Here is a 12,131-nt window from a genome sequence, read left to right as displayed (position 1 = left end):
TCCAACGCGTTTCGTCCTTAGACTTCGTCAGGGATGTGGTTGTGCTTCTGTTTTCTTGCGTTTTTAAACTGTTCTGATTTAACCTGTGATCTTCCGGAAGGGGAGGGGATGCGGGGGCGGGAGGAGGGATACAGGGGGGGGGCGGGGGGAAGGTTATCTGACGGGCGGACTGGGGGTTAAAAATATTAGGGTGATAAGTATTTGTCCTACCTTCTAGTGTTTAATTTTGTGTGGGATGCTTATTATGATGAGTTTTGGAAGGGTGTCCTGCGTTTTTCTGTGTGTTCCGATGGGGTCTTAATGCTAATGGTATGATTCATTATGCCCCTATTTTATTGGGTGAAATGTTGTAATGCTATGTAGCCATAAGTGTGTCCATGTAGAGAAAGCATGAATTCCATGAAATGGTCCAGGAAGCACAAGCGCATGAGAATAATTTAAATGCACAAACATGAAAGAAAGCCATTGCAGCACAAAATAAATGAATGAATGTACAATTGAAATGTGCTTATAGGGCTACTCCAAATGTGCAGGGTTACAGACCAAGGTTTGATAAATCTGCAATTACTTGCTACAATTGTCAAAAGAATGGTAATTTTTCAAGAGAATGTACAAAAAAAGATGGGAAAGGTATCGTAGGGTAAGTCTCATCAAGATGAGCAAACTGAGGGAGAGGAGATGCAATGACTACCAAAAGCAACACCTGTGTTACAAATGCCACTTATTCAATGTAAATCCTAAGAGCCCACAGTTAATTTGACTCACAGAGAAAAAAGAAGGTTGACAGGTAAGAATGAAGATGTATTCAGATTCAGTGATGGAGAAAGATCTGCAGATACACTGTTCCCGTTATCTACAATATATTTAATGGAAACAGCCTTAACTAAGATCTTTAATTTAATGGATGACAAGGTAGGTGAGATAGTTGTGGCCATAAATCAGACTATAGAAGAAGTCTCCCAAATCAGAAAGGTTGCATTACAGAATAGAATGGCTTTGGATCAGATGCTAGCTTCAGAAGGAGGGACCTGTGCACTCGTAGGGCAAGAATGTTGCACTTACATAAAAGACAATGAGGCGGAGGTACATGAACATTTGTCCAAAGTTCAGGAATTACAGAGCAGTTTGAAATAATTTGGAAGGGATGGATGGGATCCTTTTAGTTGGCTTTGCAGAGGATTTTCTTCAATGGTGAGTGTAATTTTACAGTACGTAGTGGTGGGATTACTGTTTATCGCAGTGGTCTATATTGGCTTTAAGTATTTTCCTCTGTGCTGTGTAGGGATAAGGACAATGTTGAAGACAATGGAAGAACCTGTTGAACAAAATGGAGGGGAATATGTGGGGATGCACGTGTTAGAGGAAAGAAACGATTATAGTCAGGCTCAGGCTCAGGTAAGAGTAGGATATGATCCACTTTATGATGATATTGTTGTTCCTCAGATAAAATAAAGAAGAAATAGTAAGGAATTTGATATCTGTATGATATAGTTCAAAAAAGTAAATACACCTATGATCCTAGATAAGGGCTCCCTAATATCCGATACAGCAAGTATTGGTGATTATCCTGTCACATCTGCATTTACCCTTTCCTTTTTTGTCTGTATTCAATAACCACCTTTAGGATCAAGAAAGGGTCATATGATTTGTGTAAATTGACATAGTATGTTGCTACAGCAACAGAGAGAGGAATAATTTATGATGGCAATGTTTACCATTTGCAGCATATCATGTCCAGAAATGTCCAGTGATATAATTCCCATAGCCGACAATGCCCAGTAAAATCCAGGAAAACGTAGGGCCTGATTTAGAATTAGATATAAATGCACCTTTTGTCTACACATAAAAATGCATCTGCAACTTGTGTTTTTATGTGTGTTTTTTGTATTGCACATACGTTAAGAGTCTTTATTTAAATGAAAAGCTGAACCCTTTATAAGTGTATTTATTTTTCTTTATATATTACATATTAGTATAATGGGAGAGGGGTTATAATTATATTGGGACCGCAGAGGTTACAAAGTTGATAACCCAGTATCCATATTTTTCATTACTACTACTGCACTACCCAAAGCATAGGGATAGTAGTCTCTTGGGAGGGGGGCATTATGAGCCTCATCTAGAGTCAGGAATAAGTCCATTTCCACCATGTTAACATTTGACGCTATGAGCATGCACCAAAATGTGCACCCGAATTTAGAGTTGCACTTGTGGTCCCCTTGCACCTTGATAGGCGGAGCTTTGGTACTTAGTAAAGACATGCACATACAAGTTAAGCATGCCACTTAGTGATATATTAGGTTTATTTAGTCCATAAGCTTGAGTGCAAATTTACGTGTTTATGATGGTGTATATCACATCTTATATTGCTAAAAAAATGAATCAATTAATAAGGAATGTGGGGGTGCCCCTGATAAAGTTAAAACCAGCACCAGGCTACACAGACTGGGCTGGTCACACTATAACAAGGAAATCCACACAGTTGGGTCTCCCTGTCATAATGTGAACTAGACCTAGGGTTACTATGCAGTGGTTCCATAGAACTGCAGATTCCTGGCCCTTTGAAGTATTTTTTTTAAAATGGCACTTTTATTTAAGACAAAGTCTATTGGGTTTTGTCTAATAAAATTGTCGTTTTAAGAAAATGATTCAAAGAGTGGGAAATCGGTGATTCTAGTAAATATATCCCCCAGTTGGTTCAGTGTGGGGCAATAACCTCTATGGTGAGGGACTGCAAAATAACTGTAACTTCTGACCCTTGGCCTGTCTGATATTCCATATGCTTGACACCCCTGGATCATCCAGAGCCTCGTGACAATATGGATCATCTGGTGCCATGTGCCTTCTGGCTTAACCAGGACTCCTGACACCCGTGGATTATCCAGTGGCTCATGACTGCTGGATAAACCTGAATCCTGTTATCTTTTGCGTCCCCTGCATCTCCAGCCTCAGAGCCTGACCTGGTGAACCTGCTACTCTGTGCTGTAATTCTCCCACTGTATCTAGGAGCCTGCATTTATCCTTATACCTGCCATCCCTGCTGTCTTGAATCTGCTGCCTCTAAGAACTGACATGCCGTTAACCATTGACTGCACCTATTGCTCCCTATGTAACCATGTTATCAATAAAGACATTCTGTTTTCATTACCATAACGCTCCATAGTATTCATGCTAGGAATCCTGACAACGTTAAAGTGACACCCAGAGAAATCCTTGCAGTCTGGAGGCACAAATATCTGTGCAAATAGCAGATTTGGATAAGTGGGTGGAAAGAGTGAATCTGGACGCTAGCCAACAGAGAGCATCAGTGATGAGCAGGAGACTGGCATGTTTCTCTTTGGTGTCAGCAACAAGGCCAATGATTTAGTCGGGAGTCAGAACTCTAAACATGGAGGGCAATGGGGGAGGTGAGATGGTCTTCAGAGCCCTATCTTCTCCTTCAGTTACGTTTCTGAAGTATAGCGTTCTCTGGCTCTCCTGCTGTAGTGTGACTACAGATCACAGCATAATCATATTTTTTTAAATGTAGTTCCACGTGTGTTACTGCTACATTCATCAGTTGTCGAAATTATCTTCCTTTCAGCTGCATACCTTGCCTTCTTGCCTCTCCAATAATGATATCTCACCCTTTTTCTCTTTACAGAGTGAGAGTATGGCCTTTTCAAAATTGATTTTTAAGTTGTTTTTTTTATATATTATATATATATATTTATATATATTATTCTCCATTCTTGGAGGTTTTCATTATGATTTAACAATATATTGTTGCCTCCTATGAAACCTGTTTATGGTTTTTTGCATTTCTGCTTCTATTTATATCAACTCTCACTGATTTTGTGATCATTTTAATAATGTTCATTAGTGTCATGTCTGTATATGGACTGACTTTACTAGATTTTTTAACTCATAATTCAAATGTGTGTGTGTGCTGTATTGGCTTTGCTTAGGATGCCTAGAAACCTTGCACTGCCCCTGAGTGTTCATAACTGTGGTGGATACAGTACACTGGGGCACTTATTATTATAGTGTTATGATCGCATGGAGTTTCTCATCCATGAATGAGCTCTGGAGGGTGCCACTGGCATTGCTACTCCTCTCCCTCAGGTCATGGTACTGATTTGGAGAACAGAGCGCTTTCCGGACATTATATTGTACTTTTGTCTCATGCTCGTGCACTGTCAAAGTGGACTTCCCAGACTCCAACACAGTTATACAATATCTATCTGGCACAGATAACTAACCACAAAAAAAATATGTATTATGTTATATCAGTTCTATCACAGTCACTTTTACATTAGCAAACACAAGGCATAGAAACCTTTTGAAATCAAACCAGCATAAGTAAATATGCATTTTCTGCTATGAGGTAGTTTCAGCTCAATACACTCCTTCTATTCCTCAACTGGATTAAATGTTTATCAGCTAGTAGTACAAAGCAATGTCCTGGCTCCTTAGGCTCCTTGTTATGGGTGTAACCTAGATGTCACAATGAACAGCGCTTTGGTATATTATTATTCTTAAATAACACTGGAATCAGTAGGCTTTCCTTGCTCCACAATAAGGATGGCATACACTTTGCACTTTTGTTACATCCTCTCTCCCCTTGAAATAACCATGTAGTTGCTTCAATAACATAGACTACTTCCCCAACAGGTACATGAACTTCTCTTACGTGTGGTAAATAATAGTAAGACAATTGGTGCAATTTCTCACAAATTAAACTCTCTGTCCCCAATTTAACTGTCCCTACACTTCACCCTAGTTACCATATCTTGTTCCAGCAAAAGGGTATAATAAAATATTTTTCAGGCCTCCCCACCTATTCCCTACCCGTCTAATAACACAATGTACAGTCCAAGTAAATCAACAGCAAATAAACATGGGCTACTTATCCCCACCGATTGATCAGCATCTCTATCTAACATGGCTCTTCTTGGTTCAGGTTTCTGGTAAGGTATCTCACTCTCCACTGGGAAGTCTTTTCCAATCTCTCGCTCACTCTTTAATCTCTCTGTCTCCCGTTTCCTCGGTCTGACAGACTGCAGGGGACTCTCCCAGATTGTCTATCCCTTTGAGTGCCTCTCAGAATCCCAATTTCCCTTTGCTCCTCCTCCCCACGGCATGCTGGGAGACGTAGTTATCTGCCTGCAGGGAAGGCATACAAAGCACATGTGCGGTGCACTCAGGTCCCCGGCATCACATATGTTTTAAAATGTATATTGTAAATGTTTTAAAAAAATTACCTAGGGCTGTATAAGAGATAGAACCACATGTGGTAAAGAATAGTTGTCAAGCTGATTAGAGCTAATTATTAAACATGGGTGCTATTAATTTAATGTCAGGGTTGTATGGGGGAATGAAACTATTTATTAAATGGCAATGCTACGAATTATATTCTATGACTGATTTAATGTCCAGATGGTTGAGGGGAGGGAGGCCTAGGTTGTTCACTCACTGAATAAGAGTCAGCATCTACTTTCAAGATGGTGGGGGAGACAGTGTTCTCTCTTGCCCAGAGAATGAAAATATTGACTGTGTGGGACAGTACCTCAAAACCATGCCAGAATCAAGACAGTTGGCAGTCTGTGCTGATTTCTCTAACCTGTTCGTGCAGCTTTGGCTACTTGCTGTTGGTGTCTTAAGCTCTGCTACTGCTTGACTGGATACTGGATTGTTGTGGCCTTGTTTGGGAAAAAGTGCAACAGTGATCTGCAGACAGTGTGAAAAACAAGAAACAGATAAGATTGGGACATACAAGATAGACAATTAAATGCATATATGAAAACTAAGGGTAGGGAGGACCCTGCTCATGAAAATACTCACATTCTAATTGTAAGAGGGCACAGCTAAAACAAGAGGAGCAAATGTGGCTCAGAATGGAGTTTTGGACAGGCATTACTGTGAGTAATATAGGTGGGAGTAGGGTAAGCTCTAATTTTTAATTATACAGTGGATTGTTAGTCTTATATTCTGCATTTGAGTTTTATGATTCTTGCTATGAATCTACTCGCTATATAAGATTTTTTAACATTTTTGTCTTTAAATTTTGAACACACAGGTTAGAATCCTCGATAGAGAGAAAATTTGTTTGTAAGTGAACTAAACTGGATATCTCCTGTTTGTTTGTGTTTTGGAAATAGGGTTCTTTCTCTTTAAAAAAAACTAGCTGAGGCTAGTTGTACCATAACATGCTATGACTTTTTCTGGCTGCAGTGTGGAAAAGTGCATCATCTACCCCAGAAGACGGCACCTGTACCCTGATCTTGTTTCATTCAGTTGCATGAAAAATTTAAAGGGCTTTACTACAAGCTATAGCTACACAGCAAGAGGCCACCCGGGTGCAGCAAATGGCTATCGACCAGTAACTTGTGGAACACCAGCAAGAACAAGAAACCTTGAAAAAGGTGGTGTAGCAGCTGACAACGGTGGCTGGAAAAGTTTTCTCTGGCACCATGACTAGCTCAAGCTCTGTACTAGTCATTTTTTGCAAAAAATGTCTGATAATGTTGGGGCTTATCTTACCACCTTAAAGAGAACAGACAAGTGAGAGGGCTGGCCTAAATAACAGTGGGTAGGCCTTTTGGCATCTTTACTTTATGGGGATCCCCAAAAGAGTTATTTTTTGTCTTCTACCAGGGGCTAAAGTTAATATAAAGCCAAGTAGAATACCAGACAGGATGTTTCCAAAGAATTTTAAAAATGTTAGAGTTAGACATAATCGAGGAATTGCACCGTGAGTGGCCAAGTGATAAGACATGACTTTTACATAGAGCTGAGTCACATGATTATCAACTATGTGTTCTGTAAATTAAACTCTCATCAGACATGCATTGTGAAACACCTAACGCATAGACAATATAGTTGCTTTTGCTGGATTTTTTTTTAAATAGCCTTTCCTCTTGCAAATGGCATCTAATATGCAAAATATTGCAAATTCAGGTTCACCAATCATTAATAGTGGGAGAAGTTTCACAATTCTGTTAACAGCCTACTGTGAGTGGCAGCTCTAAGGATGGGAATGATTGAAATATTTGCACCAGACAAATGCATTATATTATATCAGTTTACATCAAGGGTTGTATAAATCATATTTTTTTCAGAATGGTAATTTGTACACTAATCTGGCAATATTTATAAAATTGCTGACCACATGGTATCTAACGTCTCTGGTTATGGGTGATACTGGGACATCATAGCAACAACTTACTTCCAACTAGCTATGTGAATTTGGTAAATATTTTGTAATTTAGTAGGCATGCAAAACTAATAATTGACATTATTAATTGGTTACTTAAAGCAATTAATTGAATAAAAAAAATGTGCTTGTTTTTTTTAAATTATTTCTGTTTGAGTAATAGAATGAAATTCCAGAGATGTGGATGGGGGAAGTTACATGTCCATTTGGGTTGTTAAAGGGTCAATGTATAGCAAGACAGATTACAAAAACTGCAGAATAATCTAGGCAAAACTACATTTTAGGGCCCACTGACTTGCAAGATTCCTAATCAGGGGAACAATTTCCCCACTCCGAAAAAACTAAGGCTTAACATTTATTACATAATTTTTCAAATAGTAGACCACCTGTTTAGTTGGCAATCCCTAATTCTAAGTGGAATTGGGTTTAGCAATTTTTTTAATGTTATTACTGATTCTGAAACAATTTATTACAAACATTTATGGCAATAAGTGTTTAAACAAACACAAAACTACAATTTGTACACTTATTGATGCACACATCTGTGTAAAACATGTTTAAGCTTGCATCTATGTACAATTTTTAACTAAAGATTAACAACAAAACATTAAATTTAAATCAAATTTGATTTCTAAGATTGCTCTATAAACATAGGTATGCACACAGGGTATAATCGCCAGCACTTGCAATTTAAATTTTGGCGCGGCAAGCAGATTGGAGCTGCTGGGAAAAGAGTTGGCTGTTCACAGGATAACTGCAGACGGTCTTGCAGAAGCTGACTTTCCCGTCATGGGGAGGCAGGGGAGGAGAGAGTGTAATGTGCCCTCCCTCCTTCTTCTGCATAGGCTCCAGTTAGAGGTAAGTGGGGAGGTGGGAGAGATCTATAAGGGGTATATGGAGAGGTTTGTGAGAGGCATGTGGAGAGGTCTATAAGGGGCATGTGTAGAGGCCTGATGCGCTGGTAAGAGATGGCAGATGGGTATGTAGGAAGATCTGATGGTATGTAAGAGGCATGTGGGGAGGTTTGATGTCATGTTGGGAGGTCAATTGGGCATGTAAGGGGCATGTGAAGAGGTCTGAGGGGCATGGTAGCATTTATGACTTTTTTTGTCCCAACTTCAATAGTTCCCTATGTAGCAACTGTGAATTCAGCAGCAGTGTGACAGTTAATAGTCCTTTAAACCCTCCTCCTCTAAAAACAGCAGCAAGGTAAGAGCTGTGTTTATTTGTTGATTATTGTGAACAGTTTGGCAATGTCCAATATTTTCACATCCCCAAGGTGGTGCTTGGCAGCCATCACCTTGGTTCAGAGTATCCCTCTCTAGATTTACTGGGTGCACACCCTAACGAAATGTGCTCTGCATATATATATGAATAATTACAATAACTGTGCAACAATTAAAATCTACTTTTCGAAAGAGCCGTACAGGGTAATCCTCTTTTCTATATGGGCAAGGTAATTGTCTATAATTCTGAACTCGTACCGGGATATGGGGGGACGACGACACATTTGCGGATTTGGGATTTATGCTTTTAAGGAGTGTCCCCAGTGTCGGACTGGGGCATAATAATGTGATTATTCAGAAATGTTTGTTTGGAAACAAACAAAAAAAGTACGTGCAACCCTAATTCAGTTTTTTAGTTTCTAAACAAATAATTGACATTCTGCATAACATTATACGATTGATGTTCACTCTTATGCTAGTTACACACTAAAAACGTTTTGCATGTGTAGCCCCAATACAGCCTTGATGCTTGATAATGATGAGAGGATTGATATCTGACATATTGGTAAACGTGGTCAGAAGATGTCTGCAAAAATCCCCAATTAAACACGACTGAACAGCTGGATCTTATCCAATTTGGTCACCCACACGTGGCGCTAAATCAGACTGTAATCCATTTAAACTGTCCACATACACAGGCAGATTCATTTGTTCACCAGAGGATTGGACGGAGTGGTTGTGAGTGGCGAGATTGCTCAAACTGCATGCTGTTTGAGCTATTTTGTCATTCAAAACATAAGAGAAGGCACCATTGACATTTTAATTATTTGGAAAGTAATTATTTATTGATTAAGGGACAAAATGATTTTAATATCTTATGAGGAAATTTTTAAAATATTTTTTTTAACATATATTAACATTAAATTCATTTTGCCCCTTAATAAATAATGATTGCCCATATAATTTAAATGTCAGTTGTGCTTTCTCTTATGTTGTGAATGACAAAATAGCTCAAACAGCATGTTTAAGCTATCAAGCCATTCTGAAGCAGGTATTAAAACTGTCCTGTCCTATCTTTTGGATGGCAGTTTTGATGACGGTTTCACCCAATCCGCCGGTGGTTTAGCTTTTCAATCCACCATACATCGCCAGTCATTTTAAATTGAAGCCTCAAATCACCCTATAGTAAATGCAGCGGTTTGGACTACTTAACCGCTAGTGATGGGTTGCGGTTTCAAACCGCCACCAAACTTGATTCTTAGTAAATCTAGTGCCAAATGTTTCTTATAAAGCTCAATAGGCATGACATCTATGCCCAGGGCGTTCCCAACGGTAAAGGAGGAAACGGCCTCATCTATTTGCTTGAGCATAATAGAAAAGCTAGAAATTCCTTACTAGCCAAACTCAGCTGGGGTAATGTAACGCCTTTATGAGCGCAACTAGGTCAGAATCAGGATAAGTCACCCTAGAAGCGTATGTATCCTTAAAATATCCATAAAGAACTTTAGCTATCTCTGGTGCCAAAGTCCTAATGCACACATTATACTAATTATACATTGTCCTAATACCACATTTGTCAGCACCAAAATATTGGGCATGTTTAGTAAATAAAAGCTTGCACCTTGACCTATCCAGGAGATAATCTGACAACTCCCTCTGGGCAGCCAACCAACAAAGTCTATCAGTATCCCTATGAGAGGAAACACAAACATCTTCCAAATGTTGGACCCCTGGTTCCAACTCCTCCCCTTTCAGTCTGGACCCACATTTAAAGGAATTTATGCTAGAGATGAGGAATGCTTTTTAAGGATCCCACAGGTCGGGTGGCCTCACCAAGTGCAAATTAGTAGCAAAATATCTTTCCCACTGGGACATTAAATAAGAGCCATCACTCAATAGAGTTAACCAAAAGGGATTTAATTTCCAGAATTTTTGTCCCTTGGGAGTATTGATATTAAGAGCTAGTGGGGAATAGTCAGAAATCCACCATGGTAAATAAATTGCACCAACAACAGCAGCACCAGTCTTCTAGAGAGGTAGCTCAAATCAATCTGGGAGAATGCATTATATTAGGCTGAAGAACAGGAGAATTGCTCATCTCACAGATACCATAGATGCCACACGTCTTTCAACCCCATCTCACACACTAATTGGGCAAGGTACAGTTTTCCCCGGGTGACAGACACCCGGGATTCCCACCATCAATATTGTCAGTCACAGTATTAAAGTCCCCAAAGCAGAGTACTGGAGTAATTTGGATTAAGGACATGAAATCACTACATTTTTTGAGAATATAACTATTGTAAGGGGGTTAAATATAAACTCCCAAGAGAACCAGGGAGACAGAGATAAACATACCACTAACGAATACATAAAGCCCCAGTGGGTACAAATGAACTGTGTGCAAAACAATAATCACTCTTTTCCAAATTAGCAGGGACACTAGAATTAGAGTCATGGGGCCTGATTCATTAAGGATCTTAACTTGAGAAACTTCTTATTTCAGTCTCCTGGACAAAACCATGTTACAATACAAGGAGTGAAAATTAGCATTCTGTTTTGCACATAAGTTAAATACTGACTGTTTTTTCATGTAGCACACAAAAATCAACTTTAAATTTCAGTGTTCAAATAAGCTACCAAGTATTTGTGTACTTGCGAGTAGCTCCAAGCCACAACAAAAATGATCAATCCAGACAAGATGGGAGCCAAGTCAGAGTCAAAGGTTGTGGCCCCCTATTGTTAGATCTGAACATAAATAATGCCAGTCTCATGTGCACAGATAAAAAACAGACCGCCCTGAACCCACCATATTCCACCAGCTTCATCCCTAGTGCAATCATATGTCATACAGTATGTATAAAAAAAAACAATCATATGTCACACCCTCACCTCCGCTCTGGACGCGGTCGCCCCTGCCCACTCCGTCCACCCCCGCTGCTCCAAACCCCAACCCTGGCACTCCAAATTTACCCGCTTCCTCCAAAAATGCTCCCGTTCCGCCGAACGTCACTGGAGAAAATCCCGCTCCCTGGCTGACTTCCTCCACTTTAAATTCATCCTTTCATCCTACAGCTCTGCCCTCTCACTCGCTAAACAATCTTTCTTTAAATCCCTCATCTCTTCCCAGTCCTCTAACCCCCGCCGCCTCTTTGCCACCTTCAGCACTCTCCTGGCCCCCTCCCCTCCCCCCACCCCCTCCTCCCTGACTGCCTCTGATTTCGCCTCCTTCTTCTCCTCTAAAATCGAGGCCATCCGACTTGAAATCTCCTCCTCCACTCTCTCTTCCACCCCTCCCACTCTTCTGTCCTCCCCCCCCAACCACCTTCCCCTCCACTCCTTCCGTCCCACCACCGGCGAGGAAGTCCACTCTCTCATTTTATCCTCCCCCCCCACTACCTGCCCCCTGGATCCCATCCCCTCCCACCTTCTTCGCTCCCTTTCCCCCACCACCTGCTCCCACCTCGCTCACCTCTTTAATCTCTCCCTCTCCACTGGCATCTTCCCCTCCTCCTTCAAACATGCTCTCGTATCCCCCATTCTTAAGAAACCTAATCTCGACCCCACTTCTCTCTCGAACTATCGCCCCATATCTCTTCTCCCTTTTGCCTCCAAAATTCTTGAGAGGCTCGTCTGCAGCCGTCTCACCTCCTACCTTTCTGAATATTCCCTCCTTGATCCTCTCCAGTCTGGTTTCCGCCCCCTCCACT

The sequence above is a fragment of the Mixophyes fleayi genome, chromosome 2, assembly GCF_038048845.1.
Source record: "Mixophyes fleayi isolate aMixFle1 chromosome 2, aMixFle1.hap1, whole genome shotgun sequence".
NCBI lineage: Eukaryota > Metazoa > Chordata > Amphibia > Anura > Limnodynastidae > Mixophyes > Mixophyes fleayi.
This window is presented reverse-complemented; position numbering follows the sequence as displayed.